Consider the following 11,100-nt stretch of genomic DNA (forward strand, 5'->3'; position numbering starts at 1 on the left):
GGGAGCAGCGGGGGGAGGGGTCCCACCTGCAGGCCAACACTGTTAGAGGGAGGTCTGGGCCCGGACACAGGCACTGGGCCTGGGCAATGCCCCTAACCCATAAAGCTGGGGCACAGGGTGGGGGTGAGTGGTCCCAGAGACAGCTACAAGAGCACCAGCACCCCTCCAGCTGCGGGCACCTTGGCCTCCGTGTCCCCGGGGGTGCCAGGTGGCAATCAGAGGCAAGGCAGATAGACAGCCACCCAGAACGCAAAGGTGCAACACCGATCCAGGAGATGCAGGTGACAGACAGCCGCCTGGCACCCTCAGGCCCGAGGTGCACTGGGCAAGCGGGGTGACCGGGGGGCTACCCCACAGCGGAGTCTGGCTCGTCCGTCCCTGCCTGCTAGTAAGACGGATGGAGGGGAAGGGGTGGGGTGCTGGTTTTCACACAGCAGGACAGCCCACAGAGGACCAGGTGTAATCAGGCCCTCACTGACACTGAAGGGAAGGCTCTAGGTTGGAGAGTGATGGGCCGTGCACCCCTCCAACTGGTTCAACCGGGGAACAGGCACACATGCACATGAATGCGAGACTTCACAAGGTGCCCAGGTAGGAACTTTTTTAACACTGTGTTGAGGTCAACATTGCAGTGCAGCAGGTTAGGCCACTACTTGCCATGCCAGCTTTCCTATGCCAGAGCACAAGTTCGAGACCCGGCTACTCCACTTTGGATCCGGCTTCCCGCTGACGCACTGGGAAAGCAGCAAAGGATGGCCCAAGTGCTGAGGCCCCTGCGCCCACGAGGGAGACCCACATGGAACTCCACATTCCGGGGTTCAGCCTGGCCCAGCCCTGCCGTTGTGGTCATCTGGGGAGTGAACTGACAGAGGAAAGACCCTGCCTCAGTCACTGACACGCCACCTTTCAAAGAAAGATTTTCTAAAACTTTAGTGCAAGAAGTTTTTCCAAATTCATGCCTCTGAGGAATCTTTATAAAGTTCATGAAAATGCTACGTGTGGATCTCAGAAAAGCTTCCTGGGCAGCAAAACAAACTTATCTTCAATTCAGTTTTCCACGGACTCTGCAGTGAACACCTGAACTGGGACAAAGAAAAAAGCACACAAGGTTTCAAGACTAAAATTAAGCTAAGGGCCCCGCACAGCAGCCCAGTAGCTAAAGTACTGCACCCACGTGGGAGACCCCGAGGGAGCTCCAGGTTCCTGGTTTCAGATCGGCTCAGGTCCAGCCATTGTGGTCACTTCCATAGGATGGAAGATCTTCCTCTCTGTCTTCTCCTTTCTGTATATCTGACTTTCCAATAAAGGTAAATAAATCTTTAAAAAATTTAAGCTAAGAAAGGATGCATAAGCTTTTTAAAGATTTATTTATTTTTATTACAAAATCAGATATACAGAGAAGAGGAGAGACAGAGAGGAAGATGTTACATCCAATGGTTCACTCCCCAAATGGCCACAGTGGCTGGACCTGAGCCGATCCGAAACCAGGAACCTGGAGCTTCTTCCAGGTCTCCATGCAGGTGCAGGGTCCCAATGCATTGGGCCGTCCTCGACTGCTTTTCCAGGTCACAAGCAGGGAGCTGGATGGGAAGTGGGGTTCCGGGATTAGAACTGGCACCCATATGGGATCCCGGTGCGTTCAAGGCATTAAGATTTAAAAAAAAAAAAAAAAAATCCGGGTCTGATGCAGTAGTCTAGTGGCTAAAGTCCTCGCCTTGCATGCACCGGGATCGCATATGGTGTCAGTTCTCATCCTGGCAGTCCCGCCTCCCATCCAACTCCCTGCTTGTGGCCTGGGAAAGCAGTAGAGGACGGCTTAAAACCTTGGGACCCTGCACACCCCTGGGAGACCTGAAAGAAGCTCCTGGCCACGTGGGGAGTGAATCAATGGACGTTAAATCTTCCTCTCTGTCTTTCCTCCTCTCTGTATATCTGACTTTCCAATAAAAATAAAGAAATATTTAAAAATTCCGTTGAAGGGTGTGGAAGTTGAAGGTGAGTGAAGGGACATCTTCAGGGATGCTGCGTGGCTGTGTGTGCAGCCCAGGCTCCCGGAGGGGCTGTGTCTTGCAAATGCTCATTTCCCTGGGAAAGCAGCTCCAGCCCTCATTTGCATTCCCCTGCCCCTCCACAAGTCCCCGAGGCTGGGGTACCTGGTGGGGTGGCCATGGTTGGGGGCGGAGGTCTGGTCCAGGGTCTCCACACCCCCTTCCTGAACTGGGCCACACACAGAGTAGCAGCGCCTAGGAGCTGCCTGACTCATCTTTGGTCCGCAGAGCTGATCAGTGTCTGCTGAGCGACGGAAGGCAAGGTCTTGCCCGAGGCTGGACTTTGAAGTCACTGCAGCTGCAGTGCCAGAAAGCTGGTCTGGGTTTTCAGCATGATTTTTTTTTCCAGTAAATTTGCAAACAAGGAGTTGAAAATCTGCTGTCTGTCAGACCCTGCACCCATGCACATCGCCACCTGGGGGCAGGCAGCCCACGCAGCCCCTCCTACACTTGGTGGAAAAAACACCCCCATTCCGACCACCAGGAGCCCCATTCTGCCCCCAGAGGTCAGGATGCAAATCAGGAGCAGGTGCCACGCCCACGGCTCGAGGGCACCTGTGGGGCAGGAACCTGTGGTCCAGTTCTCCACGAGGCTGCTGGCCCATGGCCCATTCGGGACATGCCATCTCCCTGCCACGTCAGGGCAGAGAAGCAGTCTGCCCAGGAGGACTTGGTGTGTGTCCAGCAGGGGCCCAGGCTGAGCCGGGAGTGGGAGGTGAGCCCCTGCACCCCTCAAATCTGCATTACACTCAGTCTTGTTGAAGCCAAGCTGGCGGGAGTCTGCCCTGCAGCCCTGTTCCCAGACAGGCAAGCCCAGAGTGGAAGTGGTCAGATGGGGGTCACGGGAGGCTCAGCGGGGTGGACCCTGGTGAGAACCCTTGGCCTGGGCCTCCTCCTCGGAGCTTCCACGGCATCTCTCTTGTCACCTGGAGTGTGCCTGAGGGTGCGGGGCCACAAAGTGCCTGGAGCAGGCACCGCTCACTGTGCAGCCTGCGCTTCCCAGTGCAGCTCTGCCAGGCATGGCTGTGTAACTGCAGGTCAGTCATCTGTCCTCTCTGAGCCTTGCAGAGCCATCTCCTGCAGAGCTGCCTCTTCTAGCTGCATAGATTGAGAGACACACTGCTGTGTACTTGAATGCTGGTGAGCTGGGGGTGGGGGCTGCAGCATAGCCCACTAAGCACTCGCCATCCGTACAACCCTGCAGGCACCTGACCAACCACTTGAACACCTGCAACAATCGTGCACCAACCTGCTGGGCTGGGACCCGGAGGAGCAGAGAGAGTGAAAGAAAATGCTTTCTTGGAGGGAAAGGGGTGGGATGGGGTGGCTATGTGCAGGCCCCGTGTTTAAGCCAGGAGGGGTGGGCTATGTGCAGGCCCCGTGTTTAAGCCAGGAGGGGTGGGCTATGTGCAGGTCCCGTGTTTAAGCCAGGAGGGGTGGGCTATCTGCAGGCCCCGTGTTTAAACCAGGAGGGGTGGGCTATGTGCAGGTCCCGTGTTTAAGCCAGGAGGGGTGGGCTATGTGCAGGTCCTGTGTTTAAGCCAGGAGGGGTGGGCTATGTGCAGGTCCCGTGTTTAAGCCAGGAGGGGTGGGCTATGTGCAGGTCCTGTGTTTAAACCAGGAGGGGTGGGCTATGTGCAGGTCCCGTGTTTAAGCCAGGAGGGGTGGGCTATGTGCAGGCCCCGTGTTTAAGCCAGACTGGGGGAGGGAGGATGAAACTGGTTTGTACTGCATACTTGGGGTTAGTAACATACATTCAAACTTACAGTGTGGCACACAGCTTGACTGTGAACTTGAGCCGTCTGTCTGTGAGGGGCTTGAGCCTGCAGCCCCACACCACCAGAGATCTGCAGGAGCCCAGCACAGCTCGCTGTGGGGCTGGGTGGGGCTTAACTTCCAGCAGTGATAGAGAAGAAAGTTGGGGGAAAGGTAGAGAAAGGGAGGAAGGGGAAGAGGAAGGAATTTTATTTATTTAAAGAAAGCTGCACCTGTTATTTGAAAGGAAGAGCAACAGAGAGGAAGAGAAAAATGAGTGTATCTTTCATTCAATGGTTCACTTGCCAAATGGGCCCCACAGCCAGTACTGGCCCAGGCTGAAGTCAGAAGCTAGGAGTCCCATTCTGGTCTCCCACATGGGTGCAGGGGTCCCAGCATTTGGGCCATCCTCCGCTGCCTTCTGAGGTGCATGACCAGGGAGCTGGTTTGGAAATGAAGCAGCCTGGAGTCAAACCAGTGCTCTGATGTGGAACGCTGACGTCACCCATAGTAGCATCACCCACTATGTCATCAACCTGTCTAAAGAAAGACCCTCCCCAGCCAAAAGCTGAGACTTCCTGTGTGGGTACAGGTGGCCTACAGCCTCCCAAAACACACTGACCAGCAGCGTGGGCTAACCACACAGGCTCTGTGGAAACACTACCCAGACCAACAAAAAGCCTATTTCTGAGGCCTGGGAACTGAGCTGCGGAGGGGGAAGGCGCTGGGCCGGGTCAGCACCTGGGACGCCGGGGGTGGGAGGGGTGATGCCCTTGCGGGAGCCCCTCCCCGCTGCCCTTGCCCAAGCACAGAGCCCAGCATGAGAATACAGGGAAACGGGTCCTATGTGGGCGTTGGCAGCTTTGCCTTCTGGGAGGAGGCACACCAACCTTTACACTGAGGGTAGCACCTGGTGGAGGGTGGTCCCAGGTTCCAGCTGAGGACCAGATGGGGAGGAAGACGCCAGGCCATCATCCAACAGCTCTCTGGGCCTCCCAGGCAGGTCCCCAAGCCTCAGCCCAGGCCTGTTGCAGGACGCCTTGACAATAATGCAACACCAGTGTCCAAACCCACGCATGGGAACCCGGCAAGTGCACTCAATGCTGCCACCCACCACACATCTTGCTTCTTAACAACCCACGTTTCCCGTGACCCCGTCGGAGATCCCTTGTGTGCGCCAGTTTCAATTTTTTTTTCCACCAAAATGCCCTAATCTTCCATTTTAGTTTCCCATGTGTGGCACTGCGACACCATAGAGGCTACATAGAAGACACAGAGCAGGCAGGGAAGGGTCCTGCTGGTCCAGATGGTCACCCTCCCTGCGTGCCCGACGCCCCCCCACATACCCGGATTCTCTGTACCCAAGCTTCCTCCTCTGTAAAATCCACCTGCCAAGAAGGCTGTAACAGGTACAAGAGCGACAGCGAAACCTGAGAAACGTGACCTGTCACTTTTACCACAGGAAAGCCAGGGGCCGCATCAAATCCGTGACCAGGAACAAACCGACACCACCATCGCATGTCAATTAGGCAAACGCTCACGATCCGCTGGTTCCGGGTGAATGAAGGGGCATGGACATACTCGGGTTGGGGGGCTTTGAACTAGGCGACGGGATGGGGGTGGGGACAGCAGACGTCCACCCTTCACCTGCGCTTTTGCACTCTGCACCAAGCACATGCTGTTGTTTCTCTAATTAACCCTGAGGACGCCGCTCAGCCCAGCCCCCTACAGCCAACACATCTGCCCCCTCCTCTCTGAGGAGCCCAGGGCCCAGCTCACTGCCCGAGCTGTCCCAAACATGAAGTGCTGTCTTAGAACCTGGCACCCTGGGTGGGAGCCGGTGGGGTTGGGGGGTGGGCTGTGACAGCGTCACAGGACGAAGTGGGGCTCTCAGATCCCAGCCAGCTCTCGCCCGGTGCAGGTGCACCAGCTCGGGGCGGGGCCCAGGCAGTGGGAGGGAGAGGTTTTGGTTTCCTTTTCGCCAGGCTCTGTGGGGCAAGACACTCTTCAGTTTGCTTTGAGGCCCTTCCCTTCTAACCTCTGGGTCCTGGTCCAGCTCAGCTGTGTGACTCTCGACAAGATCCTGAGCCCCTTTGGGTTCCTGATTACTGCTTTGTAAGATCTTCCCTCACACCCCTGCCTGTTCACACCATTGCACAAATACTCAGATTCCTGGGGGAGGCTGATTAGCCACTCTCTGAAATGACTGTAAAAATGAGCCCAACAAGGAGCCCTTGGGATTTCCTATCCGCTACCTGGGGGCCTCAGCCTGCAGGACTGCACAGTGCTTGTTGAGGATGCACTAGGATGAGCAGCAGGTGCACGGAGAGGCAGCCCAGGTCTCCCGACTCCTTCCTCCTTTCCCCACTCCTGGGTCACCCCAGCCCTGCCCCACCCGACCACTCCCCACAGCTGGCACCCTCAGGCCAGCAGGCTCCATGCTCCTCCTCCTCCCCCACTTCCCAAGACAGAGCCAACTGCCAATCGGCGTCGCCCTGGCACCTCGGGTCAACAGAGCTGGGCTGGGTACCTTTTTGGTCCCGTTCCATGTTTACCTGTCTGTCTGCCCCAGGCGCCCAGGAGCCTGCAGAACTTGGCACAGAGCAGGGACGCAAGAACCCGGCAGCTCTCAGCAAAGCCAGGCAAAGGATACGGTGAGGGGGGAACGGGCTCACAAGGATAGGAAATGCCTGGTCAGAGGCTCAGGACTGGCCAGAACACTCCAGCCCTGCTGGCCCTCCAGTCACCTGCACCAGGACATGGAGGGCATCGCAGGAGCCCAGAAGGTGGTGGGCTGCAGGCACTGCGCGCTAAGGGCTCACCAAGGGCTCCTCCAGTATGCCTGGAGCTAGGAGGAGGACGTACACCCAACCCACATGTTCAGGGGGAATCTGTGCACCCCTAAACCAGGCAGCTGGCTAAGCCCAGGCCTCCAGACAGAACCGTCTCTCAGCTCCAGGCTATGGACATGGGCAAGAAATGTCAACTGCAGAAACCCTCCTTCTTGGGGTATGTGGCCAGGCCCCAAGGGGCGCTTCTGTGTTGTGCTTGCTCCCAGTTGGGTCACAGGGTGCAGAGTCCTCTCCCGCCCCCAGGAAAACAGGTGTGTGGCGCGCAGGGCCTGGCAGGGCCCAGTGGGTGTTTTGTGTTGTCACATCCCAGTGTTGACACTAGGAACATCAGTCGCCCTCCTGCGCCCGCCCCGGGTCTTAACTGCCCTCAGGTCACACAGAGCCCAGAAGCGTGGGCTGTGGCTGAGGGGCGTCCTTTCTGTGTGCCCCTCAGGGCCAGCATGACCAGCCAGCCAAAGGACACAGGGGAATTCTGGACTCCCCCCACCCTGCACATCCACCTGTGGCCACCAACACTCTACTGTTGAAACAGCATATTCGGACTCTGGCGGCCACCCCAGGTCTGGGACAGGGGCAGCTTCTGACGTCCCTCGGCCCTGCAGTCCCCCTCCCCTGGCTCCCTACAGTCAGCATGCTTTCCCAGGGGCCATCTCAGGGGACCTGGACACTGTACTCCATTTACCGCTCACCCACCTGGAGCCCACAGCAACAACCAGGTAGCGCCTGCCCAGCCCAGGGGCAGGGTCACCCACCACGGGAAGCTTCCTCTCCCATGGAGCTGGCAGGCCAGTGTCAGGAGCACCCAAGGCCCGAGATGGGATCTCCCACAGCCGTGGCATCCTTGGGAGAATAAAGCCAGCCCTAGCACAGATGCTGAGGACCGGATGGGTGCAGCCAGTCTCAATCAGAAAGCAGCACCAGCCAGGAGTACCCACTGCCAGCAAGGCTGGCCACAAGACCTGTGGCCTTGAAGCTCAAACACGGGGCTCCGGCTTGGCCAGGCTTCAGGTGCAGAATTTCACACCTGCAGCATCACCGGCTCTAACTCTAGTGCCTCTGGGACCCCATCACGGTGCAGCTCCAAGCTGCCACTCCACCTGGTCCTAAAAGAGGAGTCACTTGGGGCCTCCTGTTCAGCAAGGCTGTCACCCCAGGCCTTGCACCCTCAAAACTGTGGGCCCATTCTGCAGCATCAGCAACAGACAGGACTCTCACAGATGGGACTTCAGAGAGATGAAAGCAACAGAGCCACAGACGGCCACCACCAGGACGCTGGCATCCTGGCCCAGCACCAGGACTGAGCTCTGCCTGTGGGGACACCTGGCAACATGTCAGACGCCCAGGCGTTCCCAGCACACAACCCAGATAAGCCACCTGAAGCATATTCCCAAGTTCATTGGGCACCGAATTGGTTCAGTAAAAACGGGCACATTCGTAGGAAAGGCATGCATGCGAGCGCCCGCTTGCCCAGACTTCACTCTGGGGGGGGGGGGGTCTGCCCCGTTCCTAACGCGGAGGCAAGGAGGCCTCCTTCCAGAAAAGTGGGCGCGCAGCCGCAGAGTCCCATCGTGAGAAGGGTAGTTCCCTCTGGGAAAAGCAGCGCCTTAACGTTTCACAAAGCCACCCGCATCCAGGAGCGCCAAGCGCGGCGGCTGGCCCCTCGCCCATGCCCGAGTGCGAGTGGCAAGCCCGCGAGGGGAGGCACCTGTGCAGGGGGCGTGGACAGATGCGGGCCTGCCGGCGCGCCCAGCACGCCCTGCAAGTTCCTTTTCCGCACTAGCCGCGCGTCCCAGAATCAAGCTTTCCTCCAACCCTTCCGCAGGTGCTCTGTGCTTCCCAGCCCGAAGGGCACAGGTGCCCGGCGCCATCTTCCCTCCTCCGGGGCACACGGGAACTGTGTCGTGACCTCTCTGGGCTGGCGAGACAGCGCCGCGATCAGGCCCGGTCCGCATGCTCTCCTCCCTCCCGCGCCCTGTCGGAGGTCCTGGCCGAGAACCCGGAGGCCACGTAGGAAGGTGAAGGAGGGATGACCACTGGGCATCTGGCCGCGGCTGCGGGCCGGCCCACTGCACAGATGCGGAGACTGAGTCAGGCAGGGGTCGCGAATGGCACTGTGGAGGAGCGGGGACCTGGAGCCACCGGCCGCAGAAGGGACGCCCTAGGCCGGAGTCCCCATACGTCGTCCTGCAAGCGACTTGCCCAGGACTGGCCAGGGCGCAGGCCCCCAGGGTTCCCGGAGCTCAGCGCCCAGGGTGGGGGCCCGAGCGCTTCCCTGACGCTAGCGGACGCCCCTGGAGACAGCGAGGAGGGGGCGCGGACTCACCTTCTGGCAAGCGGCGAGTGGCGGGCGACGGGAAACGGGCGGCGGCTCCGGCTCGGGCTCCGGAGAGGTATTGTCTGCCCTGGCGGCCGGCTCGGGACCTGATAGGCCCGGAGCGCCCCGTCCGACGCGCCCCGCCCCGGGAGCGCCAGCCCCGCCTGCCCCGAAGTCAAGCCGGGGCTGCGGCGCGTGGGGCTGCGGGCGGCCCCAGGTGGCGCGGGCGGGTCACGCTGCAGGCCACAACCCCAGCGCGGGTCCTGGGGGAAGACTAAGCACCTCCGACGTGGAGAAAGGTTCAGAAGGAATGGCCCGCAGAAGCCGGCGCTCACGGAGACCTGGGTGTCCCTAAGCCGATTGGGGCACCCCTGGCGCTGCATACAGGAGGCCTGGGGGGTGAGGGGGCTTTGCGTCCCCGCCCGCTGCAGCCTCAGACCTGCGCCCCCCTCCCCGCCACACCCACACTCCAGTCCCTGCTCTGCACCCTTGGGCCACGGGCACTGAGGTCAGGCAGGGGGAGGAGGCGGACAGTCCACGTGGAGACCCCGGAGAGGGGCAGGATCTCAAATCCCCAGAGCTAGGAGGGAGCGAGAATAACAAAGTAGCCCAAGTAACGGTTTTCTCCAGCACAACAAGCTTGTTTACCTCGTCTTGCTCTGGGGTAGAGGAGGGACACGGTGGGGTTACGGGAGCTTGGGGGTCTCCCTCGGGGTCTCACCTCTGAAATGGGAGGGGCACTGCGCCTTGGTGGACCTGGTGGTTGGGGGTGGAGGGCGGGAAGAAGGGGTCCCCTTTCCTCCTGATGCATTTTGCAGGTGAAGAAATGGAGATTGCAAGAGAGGGGCATGACCCTCAGAGGGGGTCTCTGGCCAGGGCACAGTGCCTTGCACACAGGTGGAAGAGGCTGGTAAGGGGAGGGGGCTGGACAACTGGGACCCTGAAGGACCCTGAGGAGACATGAGTGAAAACACCTGACTGGCAGGGTCCCAGGTAGGACCCACCCACCCACCTGGGGCAAGAGCGGGCATAATGCGTTTGCCTAAGAGCCCTACAGGCCACAGAGCTCAGTGGCCTGCCTGCCGTGACCAGGAGCCTGGTGGCCGCAGCTGTGGCTGTTCAGGCAGCTCAGAGTTACTGTGGTTCGACAAGCACCCTTCTGCTGACCATAGTAGTCCTGATGGCTGCCCAGCCCCGGCAGGTGGCCCAGCTCCAGAGGATGGATTAGAAAGGGGGCCCCCAAACAGGCAGGAGAGGGCCTGCGCTCACCGTGCCCATGAGTACTCCAAGGCCGTGCAGTGAGCAGGGATTCTTGGGAGCACACCCACAACTCCGCCAGTCCCACACCTCCTGGGCCTCCATTTACGGGTCAGGGCTCCTCGCCTGTAGGAGCCGCCCCTTCTACTGGGGCAGGGCCACTTCCAGCCACTGTCAGAGGTGCAGGCCTTCCTGCCCACCACAACAGGCTTCCCTGGTCTAGGCTGCAGGCTCAGCCTCCTCCTTGGCAGGACTTGTGGATTCGTTCATTTCGCAAGCATCAACAGTGGCTCCGTATGTCCCACAGGGTGGTGATGAGGACAAGCCCCCACTAGGTGGCAGTGGACAGAGAGCTGGGCAAGGCCTTGGCAAGGGCTGACCTTGGCGCACACTTGAGGGCTGGTGGTTCCTGGTGGGTGTGGGCCCTGGGCCCTGGTTTGACTGCTGACCCTCAGGGCCATCCTCTGAAACTGCCCGTTCCCACGGCACCTTCATGGGTAGAAGCTTTGGGGGTCCTGAGCGTCGGGTCTGGCACACAGCAGGTGCTTTCTAAGTGCAGGATCTGACGGGGTAGGAGCTGGTTAGGCACTGCTGAGGAAGGCTGAGCATTGTGTGGTAAGCCACTGCTGCTGAGACGTCTACACTCCACAGTGCCTGGTTCTTATCCCAGCTGCTCCACTTCCCATCCAGCTCCCTGCTTGTGGCCTGGGAAAGCAGTCGAGGACGGCCCAAAGCCTTGGGACCCTGCACCCGCACGGGAGACCCAGAAGAAGCCTCTGGCTCCGGGCTTCAGATCAGCTCAGCACCGGCTGTTGCAGCCACTTGGGGAGTGAACCAGTGGACAGAAGATCTTTCTCTCTGTATCTCCTTTATC

Source organism: Ochotona princeps, chromosome 15 (assembly GCF_030435755.1).
Source record: "Ochotona princeps isolate mOchPri1 chromosome 15, mOchPri1.hap1, whole genome shotgun sequence".
NCBI lineage: Eukaryota > Metazoa > Chordata > Mammalia > Lagomorpha > Ochotonidae > Ochotona > Ochotona princeps.